This window comes from Rhagoletis pomonella, unplaced genomic scaffold (assembly GCF_013731165.1).
Source record: "Rhagoletis pomonella isolate Grant_MI unplaced genomic scaffold, Rhpom_1.0 Rhpom_scaffold_00004, whole genome shotgun sequence".
NCBI classification, from domain to species: domain Eukaryota; kingdom Metazoa; phylum Arthropoda; class Insecta; order Diptera; family Tephritidae; genus Rhagoletis; species Rhagoletis pomonella.
Genome location: NW_023458558.1, coordinates 16,683,528 through 16,706,503, shown reverse-complemented (window position 1 = coordinate 16,706,503; position 22,976 = coordinate 16,683,528). Strand labels below are relative to the sequence as shown.

Genomic DNA, 22,976 nt, shown 5'->3' with positions numbered 1-22,976 from the left:
TTGGTTTTCAAACTTAAGAAAAGAGCTTGTGAAGTAAGCTTTCAACTTCTAGAGAATTTTGGCATAAGTATTAGTACTTAAATAAATATATACACACATCCACGCATTCCTATATCTTCTTCCGCTTCAACACGAATCGAGAATCTTCTATAAATTGTCGAATAACTGCTAGCGTTACTTGTGAATGACTAAAATTTATCGATATTCTAATTTTATAATATAATTTTTTTTTTATATGAATACATCACATTTGAGGAAAAATACAAGACAAATTACGAGAAGAAACAAACAAGACTACGTACACTCTACTTTAGTTAATCTGCGCATCAATTAACTCGTTTATCAATTCGGAACTGAAGCTTTGAATAACAAGGAAGCGAAATCACCAGCAAGAAGCAGATAAAGCTACATACAAAAAAGAATTAAAATATAAAATAAAATAAATAATAAATTCAGATATTAGCAATTAGATAGTTGCGAGCGCCAAACTACGCTTCGTGATATCATCGGCGATACATTACACAGGCCAACAATTTTAAATAAAGTTTTTGGTGCCGAGGTTTCTTTAGTGACTTGTTATGAAGTGTGGATTAGGAACGTTAATCCCGGGATCCCGGACTTTTTAAGATATTGAAAATCCCGGGATTCTTGGCAAGTAATCCCGGGATTTTCGGGATTTGTAATTTGCACTGATGGCAATAATAGAAATTCCTTTTCTTGACCAGCATTGGCTATATTTCTTTTTTTATTTAATAATTAATTTTTTTTTTATAAATGTCTAGCTCATTGTATATTTAACACCGCGCGATAGTAAATTTTAAACACAAATATCAATATGTTCGCAAAACCATGGGCCAAATATGGCAAAATTGCGTTTTTATGTAGTTTTTCACTCTGACGTCAGTAATTTAAAAAATTCAGAGAAATGTGCTTAGCGAAGAAGTATGGGTATAAAACTAATGAGAAAATCCTGTAGAATTTAATCAGATTTAAGTTTCTGGTGCAGAAGGGCTGGTAAATATTGAAAATGTCATTTTAAAATTTCATCCTTGAAATTTTGCAATATTTGTTTTTGAAAAAATTATATGTTAAGGGCTTATATAAACTCGATAACATCCTCGAGTTTCGTTCTTCTAACTTTGTCAGCTTAAAAGTTACCTATTCTTGGCAAATAAAGAAATTTCCTTTTGCATTTGTTACCCATATTTTTATTTTACATTGCATTGCATTTTTTTTAACAATTTTTGGAATTAATCATATTTTTGAAATTACAAACTCCTTCAAAATAAATCCTGGGGTCAGAGAGAAAAAATAAAAACGCAACTTTAAATAAAAAAGTAGGTTTCAAACCCATTTATAATTACTTACTTCATGGTAGGAGAGATTCTCAAACAAGGCGGAATGGTTTCGTCAGGAGAAGGAAGTGGTTCACCGATACAGGAAAAGCGTGACGGTTCCGCCTGCTCAGTGAAGAAGAGGAAGTCACAACAAGGAAGTTGTCATGGCAAGCCAGGTGGTGTTTCCGGCAGGCCACTGAACGACGCTACAAGGGTGAAACGCCGGTAGCCGGAAATGGACGCGGCTGTGGAAGCAGTGGGCGCACTTCGAAGTTTACAGGAAAAGGGCGTGGTCGACAGAGGATGTAAAGGCAAGCGATAAAGCCTGAGGCCCGGTATGAGGTTATACATGTACGGTCAATGAAACTGACTCGGCGGAGGAGCGAGATGCGGAAACACTAGGCAAGTTTCAGCGTGAGTATCCGGATTTAGCAAGATGTGCTAAACGCAGTGCAGCTCAAGGATCGAAGCGTGGTAGTCATTAGACAGAGGAAGCGGAATAAATCTGGCGAAAAGGGTGCCCATGAGAACAGACACGATCTGGTGACCACCAGAGGCCGGCAATGTCCAGTAACGCAACGGGTCGAGAGGGTTCTTAGGAAGGCGATTTGGTATTGATGTACAAGCCTCAGTTGAAGAAAGGCTTCACATTCAAACAACGACGTAACTGGGAAGCGGCCGAATGACGCAGTGTATCGAATCCAGACTGTTGGGAGACCGAGAACCAAGATGAAGGTGGTCTACTTGGAAAGACTTGCAGCGTTGGGAGCAGGTGGAGGACAGTGTGGCGAATACTGCGGCAACGCGAAGCGGACAACTAGAAAATGGCAGAATGTTCGAGGAATGACGTAGAATATTCGACAGCGAGAAACGTCAAGTGGATGAATACTGCGAAAAGCGAGAGAATGTGTGATAGACGCCAGAACGTTCTAGAGTTGCCAAAAAAATCTAGATAGCAAAAAGGTCCCGCCGAATATAAAAATTTGGCATATTAATCAGCAAAACGAAGCCGAATAATCGGTCGGACTCTAATACATAGGTATGTATGTCTCTGTTATTCACTTAACATTTTTTTCGGTGGTTAAGGTATTGAAAAAAACGGTGGTCTATGATTTCAGACGTGTACCCAGCTGCTGAACGTCGCACAGTGTGCCGACCCCATATAAACTGTGGGGAAATATAGTAAACGTGCGCCTATTTAACTGAAACTTGCCCTTTATACACTTCAAAGGGATGTATTAATTTTGAGCCAATTTGACAACTATATTTTGAAGAGGGCCATTTCTGTTTGAAAAGTCGAATTTTATTAAGGAAATATTAAAATATCGGCATCAAAATATTCATCGCGCTGAGGAGAAGGTTTATAGCTTTATATATTTTGAAGAGGGTTGGCACCCCTTTGAAAGGTCGGATTTATTCAAATTATAAAATAATTATTTTTAAAATATGGGTGCCAAGCGAGTTAATATTAAGAAATTTTTAGTTTGAACATTTATTATATTTGTGAGTTATTTTAAGAGGGTGGCCAACTATATAAAAAGTTAAATTCAAGTTATTGAAGAAATTATTCCGATATAGGTATCAATCGAAATGGCCTCGCTTTATTTCAAAATTTTACGTAGGAGGGTTTCCACCTGTAAAAAAATTGTTTGTTAAAAAAAATTAACCTTGATTTGAGGGAGCGAGGTAATTGAAATATGTATGAGAATATGGGCGTCAGAATAAAGAGGCGTGGCACATACCATTGACGTAATTTTTTTTATCAGTTATTTACCCTAAACGATGCCGGGTACCCTGCAGTTTTATATAGCTGCTAAAAAAATCTTTGAAAACGCAAGCATCTTAAAAAATTATAAAGGTTATAATTTTTGGCCAAACCACTGCTCAAATGTAAAGAATTCAAATAGTGAAGATTTCTAGTGTTGACCTTATTCACCGTAACATAGAGATATGTCAAAATGTTACTAAATATCAATAATAACTAAAATTATTTTTATTATTAAAGTTTGAAATTTTTATACAGTTTGAAAAGGTGCTGTGCTAAAAGATTTTCAAGTGTAAACAGAAAAGAAATTAATATATATTGTATGTGAATTTAACCAGTTACATAGTACGTTGTGCACACAGACAACCAGCAGTTAAAAGCAGTAAATCGGAGCCATAAAAAAATAACAAAAACTATACTGCCACAAAAGAGCTGCGCGCGCACGTTTTTGCCCGGTTCACCTATCATGTGTGTGTTAAACTGTTTACAAATCAACATAAGCTTGATAACACACATGTATGTACAGTATGGGTCATATCTATAGCACCCCATTTCAAAGTGATTTTGTTTGCAACGTGTTTATTTATTTATTTTACAAAACCCATATAAACCCAAGTTTAAAACTTTGTAGAAAGCTCCAAAAAAAAAATCCCAAAAATTTGTCCCCAAATTTCAAAATTTTTTTGGCCAAAAATTTTTAGTGTAATAATTTCCAAAATTCAAATGGCTAAAAATTACCTTTGTTTTTTAATTTTTGGCCCCCCCCCCCCATATGGAAAAACCGCAACGCCCTTGCAAAAAAATCCAAAAATATCAACGCTAAGTTTTAGCACTTAAAGCTTGCACTAAAATTGAATGGGGTATAAAACTGTGTACCCAAAAAATTCGAACACTTCTGAGAAAAAATTTTAAAAGGATGAAAATTTGTTGAATTTGTTTCTAGTATTTTACAAAGTTTTAACCTTGGGTTCTTATAGTTTTTTTTTTTTTTAGAGAATGAACTGTATTTCAATCGAAAAATGTTAAAAATAAATAAATAAACATAAGTGGCAAAAAATATGACTTCGAAATGAGGGTGCTATAGATATGAACCATACTGTATGTATGTAGTTAGACATTAATACAAATGGATAGCGGATATAAATGTAAGTAAGTGCATTTAAATATTTTATTAATCATTGTCTCTTTTGGTCAAGCACCATTTGTTGTTGCTGTGGCTCACTGAATGCAACATTTTTTCTTGTGGCGTTTTCTTGATTTTTCGGCTACTAGATTTTCGGTCAAAGTCAATGTCAATGCAAAATCAATGAAGGTGTTTTCTTCGTAATATCTATTCTCGTACCTCGATCAGATATTTCGCTAGCATTGAAAATGGAAGCTAATAATTACGGTTGTTCGTACAAAAAAAAATATTAACTGTTGGTTGCTGTTTTTATTGACATCCATTAAATGAAGAGCCGCCATATTAATTTCGTCCATCATTTTATGGGTGTCAGAAGAAAAAAATAAATTTTATTAATTGTAACCAAGTAAACTATAAACTTTACATATTTGAATATTTTATGCACTTTAACCAATTAAATGTGATGAAATATAGAGTATTTATTAGAAAAGAGGGGGGCCGATAAAACGACCCATACAACAATCGACGGGATAATAGAAGGTTGAATAACCTGGCGGATGTCTCGCTCCCGCTCGCTGCCTTAGCCTACACTGAGGGAAATACTGCATAGTAAAAATAAATACTTTAAATTTGATTATCGTTTAAAAATTTGCTTATTAAAAATTAAATTTATATGTCTGGCTGTAGCTGAATGCGCAAAGATACTTGCCACAAATTGTTAATATTCAGAGAGGGTAAGGGTTCGGTTTCCAGTGCAGGCAACATGCAAATTAAATATTATTTTTTTCATGAATGCTTTTTCAGAACGGCCGCGGTCATTTTAATATGTGCTTAATTGAATTGAATATTTACTTTAATATTTTTCCCCTCAGTGTATGTTACTTTCTTTTCTATTCATAGATACTACTACTTTTTTGCATAGTAGGTATTTAGCCTCTTTAAATCAGCTGCGGTGTTCGCAATCGCCAACGCGCAAAGCCCCGTAAATTTCGCGCAGAATCTCTCTCCCCAAAACTCTAACAGCCGCTTCATCAGATGTTTGCATTGTCCATGCTTCCGCGCCATACACCGGTAAAGGCATGGTGAGTGACTTATAGAGAGTGATTTTTGTACGACACGGCAGTCGGAAAACTGAAACGTAAATATTTTTCCAATCTTTAGTAGTCATTAAGTTTCTCAACCAAACGTTAGGACGACCAGTTGATATGCGTAGAGTACGCTTTATTAAAAATACTATTTAACTGGTTTGAGTGTATAGGACGCATAATAATGATAACTTGATGGACTCAATGTAGCCTAAGTAAATATGTTAATGTTTTCTTCGCACTTCCGACACAAATAAAAGTAATAATATTTACATACAGATTAAGGTCATGCCGAATCAGTAATCAAAGTTCGCAATCCAGTTAGACGAGACATAGCAGTACATTTGGATTTCCGAGTTTGCTGTTGTTTAAGGTCAACGAAGTAAAAGAAATAAGAAGCAAAACGTAAATATTTGTTTTGTGAAAACGTTAAAGATAACTTGAAGAGCTAATAATTCACTGTGATGATGACGAAGCCTGATAAAACGAACTGATTGACCCTTAATGTCAGCATCGCAAACCAACGCAGAGTCACTTTTGCAAGGAAGTGCTACTTTGGACTGAATAGACAATTCAGGAGTAAAGTCCTCTATCGACGTACGAATACCGTGTAGGTATTTGGTGCAGAATCATGGACTATGACAATATCCGATGAGGAGTATTTGAGAGAAAGATTTTCCAGAGGACTTACGGGTCTTTAAGCATAGGCGACGGCGAGTGTCGCAGGCGATAGAACGATGAGCTGTATGAGCTTAAATTACAGCGGCTCCTTCGGCTGGGCCATGCCTTTCGATGGACACCGAAAGGGAAACCACCACTGCGATGGAAAGACCAAGTGGAGAAGGATATGGCTTCAATTGGCATTTGCAATTGGGGTCAGTTGGCACAGAAGAGAGACGACTGGCGTGCTGTGCTGAGCTCGGCCAAAATAGCTTCCGCGGTTACAGCACCAAAGAAGAATACAAATAATTTATTGGGCCTTATGAATAAAAAACTAAGCAATTGCTTTTTTTTAAATTTCAGCCCTTTTACTCGATTTATTCAAACAAATTTAAGTGAATGGTCTGAAATTTTGAGAAATTTATGCATATTCATAAGGCTCAATTTCTGAACAGTCCTTTCAAAATGTAGGCACAATTTGAGTTCTTTTCTAAACAAAATCTAATATTTTTCTTAAACTTTTAAAATAAATACTCGTACAAATAATTTTGTATGCTTGTATTGTCGGCATTAAACTTTTGGGGCAAGCCTCTCTTTTCTAATTTAAGATGAAGATATACAGTCAACGTATTTCCGCACGTATTTTATTTGTACACATATGTACATATGTATGTATGTATATAACTAATTATGTATGTATGTACGTATGTATGTTAATTACGGGAACTCCTTACACATGTATTACGTACATGTGCATCTTCCGCTTAATACATTTTTTTTTACTAAGCCATAATCACGGGGGCTATCTAGGCAATATTTCTTAAAAAATTAAATAAATAAAAACAATTATTTAACACCATTTCGCAATTAAGTTATTTACAACACGTACAGTTTAAATATATTATCACAGCCTTGTGTGCATCTACTTAATTTTGCGCTTTTACTGTAAAGCCATTGGCTCTACTTGCGTATGCAAATACTTGAACAGATTAAAAGTAAAAATAAAGGGTTTGCCAATCAGAGCGGGTAGATGTTGAAATCGAATTGGACAAACGAATAATTTACTTATTTAAAAGGCCCAGTGACTCAAAAAAATGACCTCGTGTCAATTTTTTCTAAATATTCGTAATGTTTTTTAGCTAATGTTTTTGTTATTTTTTGTAAAAATATCGTCCAAGCTTTAACCAACACCATATAAATTCCACAAATTTTCATAAAAATTTCAACTTTTTTAAATGGATCTTTAGAACATTTTTGGGTATGCAGTTTTATAGCCCCGACAATTTTACTCTAATATAGTGCAAGCTTCGAACCGCTAAAAAATCCCGTTTATTTTTGAGAATATTTTTGGGGAATGGATTCTTGCACTCTTTTCAATATAATCAAGAATTTCTTATTAAATAAAAGTGCGAAAGACGGTTAGCAACAACATTTCAAAAAATCAACGCCAGTTTTTGTAAATTATACTTGTTATATAAAAAACCGCAAAAGCAGTCTAAAAAAAAAAATTCTGAAAAATCAACGCGATTTTCAGCCGGTTAAAACTTCCACTTCATTAGACTAAAATTGTATGGGCTATAAAACTGTATGCTCAAAAATGTTGTAAAGATTCAAATTAAAAAGTTGAAATTTTTATAAAAATATGTTGAATTTTCCTAAATATTTTGTAAAGTTTGATTTAGATGGTTTTGATTAAAGCTTAGACGGTATTTTTATAGAAAAATAACAAAAAAAATTTGTGCACGGAAAACATTTCAAATATTAAAAAAACAAATCAACACGTGGTCATTTGGTTGAGTCACTGTATTTGTGTTACATGTGGACTATAGTATAGCTGAAGTATCCACCGCAGTTTCTCACGATTGCATAGTTCTGAACGGTCTATTTTTCAATCACTCTGTTGGAGAGAACCGGCTAAGTTCAAGCAAAGGTCTGGTTTGTATTGAATTTAAGGGTACCGGTCGATTCTGGTTATCGGCATGGAGATAATGCGACTTAAGGAAACTCTACAGAAAAAAAATTTTGCGGAATCGAATCGCTCCCTCACGCAGAATGTCCGTTTGGGCCGCCCGCTGTGTGATACTGTCTTGCGATTTGTTAGGGAGTAGCAAACGCTAGATATTCATGCATAAGGTAATTAAAGGATGGATAAAGAAGAATTGTGTGAGCAATAGACCTACTTACAGCGAAAAATCGAGGCTTTATTTTCTGTGCTAATCAAACAGACATTGAAGCCTTACACTGACAAATACACAATGCAAAGTCAATGGCTTATATCTCTAGAACAGAAAGCTCATCATTATAGAATTTCTCTCAATCTAGTTTGCGCTTTATTTCAATAACACACAACATATTAAAATTTAGCCAAAAGCACAGGAGATTGTCACATTTTTATTTTTTATTTTTTTTCATATTAACGCTTGTTAAACGTTTTGCGTGTAGCACCCAATTTTATGATACATATTTGAATTACCCAATTCCCTTAATACAACAAGTTGATTTTGCCGTTTGAAATAGATGGCAACCCTCATTTATATTGATATATTGTAATAATTCATTTAACTATCTTTTATTTTGCGCGCATACCTTAATATTTATATCACATAACTTGTGTATAAGTTAATTAAATTCCACTTTTAAAAAGTTGGCAATCATCTTCCAAATATTTTCAAACTGCAACTTTCTTAAACCTCTTTTGTCTGAAGCCATGTTGTGATATATATTTCATTTGCCTTATTTACTTAATGCAAGCTGGATGTGATTTTTTAAACAGTTGGCAACCCTCCTAAATGTCATTTACAAATAAGGCCTTTTTAAAACCATTTCCATTATAGCCATATTGGAATAGTTTACTTAACTTAATAAATTATTTAATAATTATTTAATAATAAATAATTTGAACTGAATTAAACATTTTAACAGATGGTAACCTTCTTAAAACCCCTAAAAAATTTCCAAATGTTCAAACAAAATATCTGTTAACACTCTTTAATGTTAATATTTTATATAACTTCAAAACATTTATAAACTAAAACCTTTTTAACCTTTTTCATCTGATACCCACATTGTGATAACATATTTCAGATACTTAGTTCCCTTAATTCAAGTTGAATTTGACTTTTTAAATTCAGTTTACATGGTAACAATAATTTTAAATTTTCTCCATGAGCATGAGATTGATTTCATGTATGTATCTCCATACCAGGAGCCAGTACTCTACCACAAATACGTTTATAGGTATGCAGCACGAAAAATTCAGTTTATATGGGATATGCCATGCCACCTTCTCTAAAAACTTGCAATTTTCTCCATAAGTATGGTATTGACTTTCTATATATCCGTAATGGAACTACTCTGCCACAAATATTTCCAGAGATGTGCAGTATGAAAAATCTCATTTGCTTGGAAGTTGCCACTTTCTCCTGTCTATTCGTGATAGAAGCTATCCCATATTTTAAGTCGGGATAAATTACACTAGTGCACAAAATTTCAAGATGATCGGTTGAATAGATAAAGTGTGAAAGCGTAACAAACAAACAAACTCACTTTCGCATATATAATATTAATATACATACATATATACAATATAAGTAAAAATATGTATGTATGTACCCAGACGGAAAAGTAGTAATGCATTACATGCGTGATAAATAATATAATGTATTTCTTATGAGTTCTCGATTATATTACTGCTAACTATGTAATCAGCATTCTAATGTATTCAAAAAGTTCAAAAAAATCCGTATTAAAACAGATTCATTTCTCGCGATATTAGGTAATGCAAAATTGAATGCCCACTTTTCTTAAGACGTCGCCCTGGGGGGAAAAATGCATTTTCGAATGTGAAAAAGGGTTGTTTTACTGCTTATTTTTTCGATTACTATACACTACATTTTTCCACTGGGTATGTATGTATGTGTATAGGTGCTGTATTCGCAAGGCAAGGCACGACCTCCCACGTCCATATTCAAAAAGACCAGTTAAGTGTATGAGTAGCCCCCTTTAAACAATATTTAAGGATCACATAGCTCAACTAGCCAGTGAACGGAGGATTCTTGGTCCTCCTTTAAGAGAACAAACACACATCTAATGTCCCACCCCACCACATATAAGAAAAGAAGTAACATCAGTGATGATAGGGTGGTAAGTCCCACATGGTTTCTAACATCACAAAGTAGTTTTTGTAAAAATTGCAGATAGAGGGTATTGAATATAAGCCCTCGGTTTGCTTTGCAATACTATTTTGGCAATGGCCAACGCAAAATCGCTTTTGAAGTTGTTGCGAAGCATGACGGGCGTTTGCTAGTTTCTCATAATTAATCGAGTACTTAGTGCTGATGCATACCCAGTAATGGGGTTTCCCCAATATTAGCTACCGGCTTTTTAAACAATTACAATACATAAATATTTGTAAATTATGTAAATTTATGGATTTTACAAGAAAATGCATTTTTGTTTTGGCTTCGGTGTTCGTTGCGGTTGCCGTTGCTGCTAGTGTTTTTTTTTTATTTGTTTATCCACTACTAATTTCGGCTATGACCGCGTTAACAAAACGTGGTCTTTGACTTCAGTCATGTACCTACACAACTATCGAACGTTTGCAGCAACAGTGTCATAATTAAGAAAAAAATCAAAATCTCGATAAAAACGGCTTTAAAGTTGACAGTTTACTAACGCTTACTGTTCAAAACAGAAAAATAAAATGATTGTAAGCTCAAGAAGTAAAAACTACTGCATTGCTGCGATGGAGCTGTCGGGCACAGTGGTACCAAATAAACGATTGTGGAAGAATTTAAATATCTCGATTGGGCTAATCATTACTCAATGCGAATTAAAAAAATTGGAAAATCAAAATGGCTACACAAATTTGCCAAAAGAAGAAAATTTCTTATAGGAAATTTTTCTGATCAATGCCATTTATTTGGAAATTTAATTTTTAACCCATTATATCCCAGGGTAATGTTTTCAAGTGACGGGGAAAACGATAAAAAATTAATTACCAAAAAGTTGGTTGTTTGATTTTATCAATTAAAAAAAAAAACAGTTTATACCAGCAGAAAAAACAATTAACCCTTGTAATATATAAGTAGAATAAGTAGAATTGGATTCTACTAAGATTCGTTTATTTTTTTTTTAATTGTCAAAAAAAAAATATTGTAATAAGTGAAAGTAGATATACAATAAATAAAATCTACCTTTTTATAAGCATAACCATGAGTACTATATGTATAATAACTAACCAATATAATAAATTAACATAAAGTTCTCATGTCCCTCGAAGCATTAAGCTTAAAATCAAATTTAATTTTGTTTTAGCTTTTAACATTTTTTTATATAATATTTCTTTTTTGTTTTTTTTTTATTTGGTTTTCGCTTTTTTGGCCAAATTACAATTATGTATAGTACATTTCACAATTTTATTGAGCTTGAGGCCGTTTTTCATGAAAAATGTTGTGGAAAAACAACAACGATTTTGAAAGGTATGCCACTTTCGTAAATATTTAAACTCCTTTTGAAACTATAAGTTCATCGAAATTTTAAAATATTAATGCCAAACGAACGACATGTAGGAAAAATTTTTATTACGAAAACATTTTTAATAGGGTTGCCACCTATTTAAACGGTCAAATTCAATTTTATTAATAAGTTGAATGAGGTAAGAGTGGCAAAGAGGTGCATATAAGAAATTTTTGTTTCGAAATTTTTTTTCAAAGAGGGTTTTCCAGGGTTACACTAATTCTTCTTCGATTTTTTCTAGAGATAAATTATATAACCCCTCTTGAAATCAGATAATCAGAGAAAATATTAAAAAAAAAAATTGTTTTTTAATTTTTAAACTTTCTGAATTTTTTACGCCCGGGGGAGCCCATAGTGTGGCGCAGTGTCCACTTTTTGCCGGCTTTACCTAACATATGTGTATGTATGTATATACATATGTATCGATTAACGCGTAGTTAGTCACACTGTAAATGTACATATCGTCGTTTAAAGTACAAAACCGCGTATCGTCGTTCTGCATCTCGTAACTGACATTTGCGCCAAAAGATATTTGCTCATCGGAAGCTCTTGACATCAAGCCGTTATTGATTTATGCTTAAATATCTATATAGAGATGTCAGAGGGCGAGTTAATTAGGGATGAAAGAGAGAACCGTTTTGAAATAGGACTACAAAAGCTTGGCAACCTCAAATACGAGGTTTCTCTTTTTCTTGATACGCGGTTTTGTACTTTAAACAACGATATGTACATACATAAATAACTAAATGTAACTTTAAGTGTATGTATGTATGTCAGTCATTGGGTTTTAAAATTTTATTAAACGTTGTCTCTCTTATTTAGTCAAACACCATTTGCTGCTGCTGCAGCTCAATGAATGCAAAATTTTTTCTTACTGCGTTTTCTTGATTTTTCGGCTGCTGGATTTTCGGTCAAAGTCAATGTCAATGCAAAATCCATGAAGGTTTTTTCTTCGTATCCTCTATACACACATAGGTACTCTTACCTCGATGTGGTAAATATTTTGGCTAGCATTGAAAATGGCAAAAGCTAATAATTACGGTTGTGCGCAATGGTGGATAGATTAATATAAAAAAAAAATGCTGATCAGCAAAGGCTGCTGTTTATATTTACATTAAATAAATAGCCGGCATATTAATTTGGGCCATCAACTTTATTGATGTCACAAGAAGAAAAAAAACACGAATTTTATAAAGCAACAATATCCAAGTAAACTATAAAATTTGCATATTTGAATATTTTATGAATTTTAACCAATTAAATGAGAGGAAATTCATACAGAGCTGTAGAAAAATTAGGAAGGGCCGGCTATAACGATAACTTGACCCAATGTAGCCCAAGTATGCTAATGTTTTGTTTGATACATACATATATTTGCACAGAAAATTTAGACTCTTACACACTTCCGATAAAAAAACGAGCTTTAGTAAATATCTATGTGAGTATGTATGTATGTATGTATGTACACTCGTACATGCAGATGAAGGTGAGGCTGAAACGGTAATCAAAAGTTCGCAATCCAGTTAGGCTGGACATGGCAGTATTTTGATTTCCTAGTGCGCTGTTGTTGAAGGTCAGTAAAGTAAAAAAAAGAACAATAAACATAAAGCACAGCGTAAATATTTATTTTGTGAAAAGGGTCAAGAAACCTCGATCAATAGATGAGTCACGTGCCAGAGGTGTTGGTGAGTGCTATGAGGTAACAACAACAAATATGACCAAATCATGTACTGAAAACCTGTTATGGTATCAAAATGGTTTTACATCAAACAAACGAAAATATTTGAAGCAAAATAAATTAGGAATGATTTTTTGCTAAAAAAATTTATTTTTAGGAACACACATACATACGTACAGTTGAATATTGATAAAGATGTTATTGTAATTAAGCATACACGATTTAGGAACAGGTTTGATTGGTAGGTATCCCTCTTCTTTTTTATACCCAAGCACACTTGTGCACAAGAGTATATCAACGTTTGTTTGTGTTGGTTGTGTTTCTCCGACGGGGTGGGAAGAGGATTTATTTCCGTCATCTCTTGTCAGATTTGATATGGAGACAAACATTGCAAAGTGTCGTTTAATCGTTCGCTTCGTAGAGAACGTATGATGACACTGTATATGGAACTATGTTTTAGTTGATAATTTTTTTTCGTAATTTTTTGTATAAAAATATAGTTAATTCTATAACATAAAGAAATTCAATAAATTAAAAAAAAAAAAACAAAAAAATTTATCTAAATTTTCTAATTTTTATTCAGAATTGTTGAGATTTTTTTCGAGGGCGTTACGCATTACGAAAACTCTACATACTGACGATCGAAAGCGTGCGCTATTCAGATGACTGGGAGTGTACCTGCGCTGATGTCAAAGTGCCCAGATTTGATATTTTTAGTCATATTTTAGCCAAAAATTTGATCATTGTAAAGCTTTGGAAAATGAAAGGTGTGACAACATAAAATATTTCAAATCGGATAGTGATTACACGCATCTGTGTAACGGTAACATTCATCAATACACAAAAACTGTACCTTTAATGAATTCGTGCGCCGGGTATGAAAATTCTCCACTTGTACTTTCTACGTTCTGGCATTTGTTATATTGTTATGTTCGTAACATCTAGAACTAAATGTTGTTTATAAAACAAAAAAAAACTACATTCATACAAATGAGCATGTCCAAATACATACATGCATACATAAATATTTATATACGTACATTTGTATGCTAAAACATACGAAGACAAATTTAGCATAATTTAATGATTGTTAAAAGTTACTTCCGAAGGGCTAGTGGCCATCACCCTGCCAAAGTACGTATGTATGTATGTATGTAACCCTCGCTAAATTCTTGTTCTTCTTGTTCTTTTTTGCCGCATTGAATTATGTACTACTATTTAAACTTCTAATTTCTGAAATATATTTTTAACGATTTCGTTAATTTTAAAACTTGCATGCCTAAAGCTTAACTAATTTTTAAACTTCCGTATATTTGAAAATACATATCCATTTACAAGTAAGTAAACAACTAGATTCTTACATTAAAAAAAAAATATAAATTTTTTCTACGGAAGCTAGGGATATTTCAAAAATTCCTTCCTTAAGGCCAGTATGCAGCTATTAATAAAAGCAAAAACTACATAAAAAATGACGTACAAGAAATGGCTAAGAAATTGTCTTGTGTCAAATTTCCTTAAGACAGTACGCAGTTCTTAAGAAATTTGCTACGCTTTCTACTACGGGCTTCTAAAGTTTTTTTTTGTAAAAAAAGAGCACAAGGCAAACCATGTTTGCAACAGAAATATATACCCGTTCCATTATATCTTGAGAAAAGAGTGAGGAAAATGGCTGTGAAGCAAATGGTGAAGCATCAGATGTCAAAATTCCTTGGACACACACACACACACACACACGAAATAATGGCAATTTTTTCTTGACCGTTTTCGTGAGAGCTGCATACTGACCTTTATCGGACTTAGCGCACTCCTCAGAATTTTCATTTTCTGTCCACTATCAGATATTTTCGATAGTACTAGCTTATACTGAAAGTAATTCCTATAACTCAAGGCCCCTTCCATACAGATTGGCGTTTTCATAATACATACATATCTCTGGAAGTATTTGTGGGAGATAACTGTAACTTGGTATGGAGCCATGTATGTGAAGTCAAATTCATTCTCACAGAGAAAAATGGACGTTTATGGAAGTTTCATGTTGCATATCTCTTCAAATATTTGGGGTAAAGTACTCAAGCTTGGTATGGAAATACATATGTATGTATGTATGTGAAACTAATCCCATACTTATGGAGACAAGTTTGAGTTATTGGACAAGGTGGTGTGGCAACTCCCATCCAAATTGATTTTTCTATGCTGCATATCTCTGGAGGTGTTTATTGCAGAGGACTGGGACTTGGCACCGAGATGTATGTAGAAAATTAATTCAAAACTTATGGAAGAAAATAAGGGTTATCAGAAAAGGAGGCGTGGCACTTCCCGTACAAATTGAAGTTTACTTGCCACATTTCCCTGGAAGGGTTTGTGGAAGAATACTTGAACTTGGTATGGAGTTGTGTATGCAAAATTTATCAAACGCTCATGGGAAAAAAGAGGAGGCATGTCGTCTCCCATACATAATAAAACTTTCTTAATGCATATCTTTGGAAGGATAGATAATCTGTGGGAGTATTTTAAATTAGTTATGGAAATTTATTTTAAAAGTGCCGTACTGACTGAAAAAATTTCACTTAATAGAAGAGGTAGAGCCGGCTTCGGCCTTATAATCTAAAGCTATCATGATGTATGTATACCTCTTGAGGCATTTAGGTACAGTAATGACAAGTGGTATTTTATCAAGGCCAGGTTACTAAATTTGAGTTGGAAATATTAGAACCCGCCGTGGCACCTCCGAGAAGGTTACACGTTCACGCGTCGTATTACTGCATACATTCTAAGGTAAACTCGGAGGGATTGATATCTTTCGTATGCCTAGTGCGCAGACGAGATTTTAGTACATACATATGTAGGCATAGTGCGGCGGATTAAAATCGGCGCCAATCCAGAAGACGAAGAAGAAGTTAGAATGATAAAACTACTTTAAATTAGCGGAGGGCCAATGCTCACCGAAAAAAGTCTCGATAGTATTAATTACTATTTACTTTTTCCGCAAAACAATTGCGATATAAAACTAGTAATGACAAATCGTGAATTGGAGTTTTTTCATCTTAGTATGGGTTAAGCAATTATTTCATATCAAATCATATTATAAATGTATACTAAATCAAATATAACAGCTGTATTTGTGCAAATGTAGACATTTACTTACTTATATACATATACACATGCACCTGCGTGCACGTAATCGAAAAACAGGATCTGTAATAGCAATGTGGAAGTAATTAAGAATTCATTTAATCACTTCAATCTAGGCCCAAAAACGGATTTCAATGAATACTCAAGAAAACAGTGCGTATTAATAAATAATGCTACCATGTCCACCTTTAGTTCATAAATTTCACACTTTTAGTTCATACAGACTTGAAGCAGAAATATTTCAAAATGTATGAACTGAAGGTGGGAGGGGAAGTACATTTAATAAATAATTAAGCAAAACAAAATCATATTATTATTATTTAATTTATGTCTGTATTTAAGCGTACATTTTCTTCCATATAAATACATGTACGGATATAGATACTATGAATATTGTTAGCTCTTTGTAGGAATATACATATGGGTCATTCCATACAATATTTACATCTCAATATTTTTTTTTTCGTGCATACACTTTAGGTATAAACTTTGTGAAACTTTATGTATGCAGGTATGAAAAGACTCGAACATGGTATAGTTAATGGAAAAATAAAAAAATTAAATTTTTTTATTGCAAAATTTTTTTTTTATCTTAATCTATCTCAAACTCTCATGGAAAGCCGAGGTAATTACGCACACTTCGATAATTAATTCATTTTCTCGGACAAATAGTTAATTAACTGCAACTAATTGAAAAAAGATACTTCTCTGTGAGTTCAAAATTTCGAGAATTTTTTTTGTGATTTTCGAATGTCATGACGAAATAAAAAAAAAAATGGTGTCTTGTTTTTTTCGATAAAGAATACGAACAAATTAATTTCACCCAAAAAAAAAAAAAATATTGAGGTGTAAATATTTTATGGAATGACACTTACATACATTCATACTTATATAGAAATGTATGTACATATATTTATATGAACGTCTTTGAGCGCGTCTTACGTGCACTACCTTCACACTGCTCTTTACAATAATTGACTCTTATATACCTGGCTGAATATTTAGATTTAAATTAGTTTACAATGATTGATAAATACATATGATGTTATTGAGACTGAATGCTTGCACATACATATATGTATGTATATTTTCATATTTCAATTTATATACATCAATATAAATATATATAAAATCAACCAATGGTTGGAATCGAAAACGAAAAAAAAAATAAAAAAAATGGTTCTAAACTTAAAAAAGGCGCTAAATTAAAACTTAAATTTAATTAAATAAAAATTGTTTACATCAATTTACAAAGCCAAATAAGTATTTAAAAGACAAATAAAAAACTCAAAATACGTATTTGTATCTTGTATTTAAATAAAGTTTTGACAGAGTATTTTGTATTTATATTTTAAATATTTTTTTTTTTAGCAGTATTTGTATTTTTAAAGATCTTTTTTTTCTTCATTATTCGTCATATAATAAAGTTATCCTTTATATTTATATATATATATTATTTAATTTTTTTGCATTTGAAAATTTTCGCACTCGGTTTACTCACAATGCAAGAAGATCGTGCGAGGCCAATACACAAATTGCAAATTTACTCATTCTCTTCTCTTCACTTTTTCATTGCAAGCAAAAAAGAATTTTTGAATTTTTTGTTAGTTTGTTTAGAAGTTTGTATGTACGAGTGATTTCAAAAGTATTTTCAAATGTATTACTATTTTCAAAATGAGTATTTTGTATTCAAGTACATTTTGTAAAAGTAGTTTGTATTTCTATTTCAAATACTTGTTTTGTGAAGTATTCATACTTTGTATTTAAATATTATTTTGCAAGCATTTTTAACACCTCTGCTGCTAGATCAGCTTGAGGTTTTGTGTTAAAATATGTAGCCTTAAATTTATATGAGTTTTTGCTTAAACAATTCCCTTAATTTAAAAATTTGAAATTTTTTTATTTTTCGAACTTTTTTAATATATGTATGTATATATTTTGCTTCTATAGCCCTAAAATGAGACCAGAGCCATTCTTGTAGCTATAATAGTTTTTCAGATATTCCAAAAACGAATTTGCAAAATCCCTCATATTAGTAAAATTTAGAGTTTTGCAAAAATTTGGAAAATAATTTAGTTTTTATTTTGGCAGAATATATAACATGGCAGAATGTATAACAAAGGAAAAGTTCTGAACAAAATTAATCCAAAGTAAAAATGGGCGATTCCAGCCATTAGTCGATTTGACATGGATTGCCCCATATGTGTATCTATACATAATCTGCTGCAGCGTTATATAACTAGTTACTAATATTTTAATTTACTTTTATTAATCTTTGCAAGGAAAATAACTGTGAAAATTTAAGCTATCAAAATCTACTTTACTACCCGGTTTACAGCTGACCTTAACGGCTGTAATAGAAATCGAAAACCAAGTGGATATAATCCCTGCATATATGAATACGTACATATTTAAAAACAAGTACGTATGTATGTATGTTAACACTGTATTTTCATTTACAAAATTTAACTTAAATCGATTTGTTATTATTGTAATAGTGCAAAATGCTGTTAAACGAATATTGCAACGGTGGGCACATACGTCTCTTTGCTTAGAAAACTTTCTCTTAATTAATTTTATTATTGAGGATATTCTCGAAATGGAAAGACAATACTTGAACATTCAGACGAGGCTGATTTGTAACTTCCAGTTAGACAAAACATTTAAAGGGTAGTTTTACCCAAAAATCTCAATGCCAATGACTCCCCTCCATATATTTGATCAAGCAGCAACAGTCTCGAAAGAGTTTTAACTGCGAATATGTTACGGTACTCGTCGTAGGAACCATCATCCGACTGACGTTTGGAGGAAAATCACGGAATTCTGACCCTTTGGTAGAAGAAATCTGCTTTGACAAAAAATTGGAGTTAATAATTCCAGAACAGCAAGTCTGGTAAAATAGAAAAGTTAGAGGCAGCGAAAAAAAGCTAAAGCAGCAAAATTTAACAGCACCTCTGCAAGTGCAACTGAATGGCACTCATTGAATGAGTTTCCTAAATTCTGTTTCGCTAAAAACATCACAGTCCGCCATTTCTGATCTCTTAAAGCGATAGGCCTTCCGTTATCGACGCAGTACCATAACGGACGCGTTCAGATAAAGGTAAATGATCACTGAAGTCAAGCGGCATTAATTTATGCCACTTTCACAAAAAACAAAAACCGTTCCCAAGTATATGTCACAACTTTAATACACAAATGAAAAAGTATCGATCGCATTCAAAGCCGGGTCAATAAGTCATCGCAAGAACCTACGTATGTATACCTAAATATGTACATACATATATATACTTAAATATGTGTAAATATTTTTATAGTACGTGGTGCTAGATTAGCTATACTTTATGTGAAATTCCATATGCCAATATGCAATAACGACACAATTCAAAATTCAGAAAATGAAAACTGTTACTACTGTTTTGCCTCTAATCCTTGCCTAATCCATATCCAATCCTTACTAATCTAAGCAGTAAGGATAACTAAAGTAAGATTCTAAAGATTATACATGGATTTGAGTAGGATTAGAGACATGAACCACTTAAGAGTAGCAAGGGTTTTTATTTTTCGAATTTTGAATTGTGTCGTTATTGCACAGGACCATCGATGTGTTCATATTCATATAGAAAATAAAAGTATGTATTATGTACGTTTTGTGAACAGATTTTTAATAATCGGAATAGTATTTAAAACGCTTGCGAAATTTTAGTATTCAGAATAAGCGAAAAATTTTACTTCGTATTTAAATAATTGTTAACGTTTTTTTTTTTGTCGCGGCGCACAGTGATCCGATTTCACCGAAACTTGACATGACATTTAGAAAAGCGAATTATGAAATTTGGTAAAAATGGCATAATTGCCACGCCTTCTACTCTTGTGGGCGGAAACATTAAATTTCATCCGATTTCGATGAAATTTAGTTTGTGCTCTCTCTTTTATTAGAAAACCCTAAATATAAAATATGGTGATGATTGGATCACTACAACGTCCAAAAGTCACAAAAAATGTGGGCTCAGTCGTTAAATATGATGGAAATTTAGTTAAAATTTTTTTCCTGCTTTCATTCTTAGAAAAAAAGGTTATACTATAAAATGACTTAGGTGTAAATACTAACTTTTTTCCCAATGTTTAGTGAGATTTTTTCATTGTTCGAAAAATTCTTTCGCGAAATTATGTAATAAGAGGCTGAAAATCAAAAATTACATATATTTGCAAAGTCGCGCGCAAGATCAAGTTATATATTCTAAAAGTACATGAAATTCTCTAAAACATTTGTCTAATTTCAAGACCTGAAGGGCCGGTACTTACACTTTTTTTTAATAATAATCTTTAGCATCTACATTTAAAAGTAAAATTTTTCGAAAGAAAATAGGAAACTACCAAATAAATGATAAATACCTTCACCTGGATATTCAACGATATTTAGATAATTGATTACAGTTGAAAAGGTAAACCTTTTCCTGAATGGGTTAATCGCCTAAGGCAACTTAACCGATTACTCGGTATCGCGCCGATTCCCGTATTTTTTTGGGAATGTATCGTTCGCGAAGAAGGGGGTGTGTAAATAATGTGAAATGTGGTATTTGTGACTTTTACTTTTCACTTTCTAAGTCCAACCGGTTTTTTTTTATCAACTGTCACCATGACTTTTTTCTATCTGCCTCCATATAGCTGGTAATGGACCCTGAAACTATAGAACAACTCATGCGTACATTTAATTTAAAATATTTTTATATACGTATGTACACTGCCGGAACAAAGAAAGCATTGACACAGCAAATTTTTCACAATATATGCAACAATTTTTGTTCTAATATTTGTCCGCAAATTTGGTATAAAAATATTTGTCATTCAACAACACAAAACTTAAAAATAAAATTCCTAAACTTCATCATTTATATTCACTGTACATGTCATTCATGCATAGATATAACAATGCTATAAACAATAACAAGTTTTACAATTAACACAAAAAATATGCCAAATAAATCTTCACGGTTTCACATAAAACCCTATGGGCCAAATAAAGTAAAATTATGTTTATAGTTTTTCATTCTGACGTCAGTAATTCAAAAATGATTTAAAACATTCTGAGAAATGTGCTTAGAGAAGAAGTATGGATATCAAATTAAAGAGGAAATCCTTTAGAATTTCAACAGATTCAAGTTTTTGGTGCAGAATGACTGGTAAGTAGTGAAAATATTCTGTTATTTAATTAATCCTTGAAATTTTGTAATATTTGTTTTTGAAAAAATTATATGTTAAGGACTTATATAAACTTCGAATTTCGTCCTTCTAACTTTATCAGCTTAATAACTTACCTATTCGCCTTGTGAATCCAAAAAATTTTAATTTTTAAATTTTAAAGAAATTTCCTCTTGTTCTTGGTACCCAATTTTTATTTTACATTGCACTGAATTTTTTAAATAATTTTTGGTATTAATCCTATCTTTGAAATTACAAAGTCCTTTAAAGTAAATCTTGAAGTCAGAGAGAAAAAAATAAAAACGCCACTTTAAAAAATGTAGGTTTCAAACCCATTTATTAACCTTTTTTTGCTAAAAATTACTTGTTTATTATTTATTTTATGGTGGGAGAGATTCTCAAACAATATATAACCAATTTCTTCGATTTAAGTTGTTGAAAAGTAATGAATATCTAAATCCGGGATCCCGGGATTATGATAACGGCAAACCCAAAAATCCCGGTATCGGAGAAAGCTGAAAAATTAACATCTCTAATACATACGTATCTGTGTGTGAGTTAAAGTCGTTTATGTAACTTTAAAAGGTTTGAGATTAAACTGCCTCTTAAACTACACCTATGACTAGCCAATCGTTAAAATACTGTTTGTGAACACAATGAAATATTGCTTTAAAAGTGAAATAGCCTATCCCGACTTAAACTACTTAAACTCACGGGCACATACATGTAAATTCTTTGTTGAGGAAATAATATAGTGAGTATGCAAAAAACAGTCGGGTACACACTAATATATGTAAATATTGTAATTAAAACGTACGCGTGTCCATGGGTGAAATGAAAATGAATATAGAAATGTATGTTAGAGAGATCAGAATATAAAATATAAGCGGTCTTCACCTCCTCTTTACGGCGTAAAACTGTGCTGAGCCATGCAAAAATGTAAGCATCAATTATTTAGCTATTTCAATTTATTTTATTTTAGTTTATTTAATTTTGTTTTAATTTCTAATTAATTTAATTTAATTTAATTTAATTTAATTTAATTTAATTTTATTTATTTTTATTTTTATTTTTATTTAATTTAAGTTAATTTAATTTAATTTAATTTAATTTAATTTAATATTTTTTTTTTATTGTTTCTCCGTTACGGGTTCACATCAAGTATTGGTTGGTATACAACAAAACACTTAACACTATTGATTATAAACTAGTATAAGAGAAATATAGTCTACAGATTAGTTACAAACGGATATTGACAATACTACACAGTTGCAAGTTTTTCTGTTTCTTAATGCTAATTTATATTCAGAAATTTACCAACTATCGACGTTGTAGATAGTATTACAGATTTTTGTATGACCCTTCGATTATTTTATTTTATTTTATTTTATTTTATTTTATTTTATTTTATTTTATTTTATTTTATTTTATTTTATTTTATTTTATTTTATTTTATTTTATTTTATTTTATTATATTTTA

General features: G+C 32.1%; 1 protein-coding gene across 1 annotated transcript in view; it reads left to right on the top strand.

Moving 5' to 3' along the window:
* Nucleotides 1-2,141: 2,141 nt before the first annotated feature.
* LOC118737112 (stearoyl-CoA desaturase 5) overlaps nt 2,142-22,976 on the top strand; it is a 59,518-nt gene continuing 38,683 nt past the window's right edge. Inside the window, exon 1 of the mRNA XM_036467409.1 lies at nt 2,142-2,376. The gene's annotated coding sequence lies outside the window, so the exon portion shown is untranslated. The remainder of the gene's footprint in view (nt 2,377-22,976) is intronic.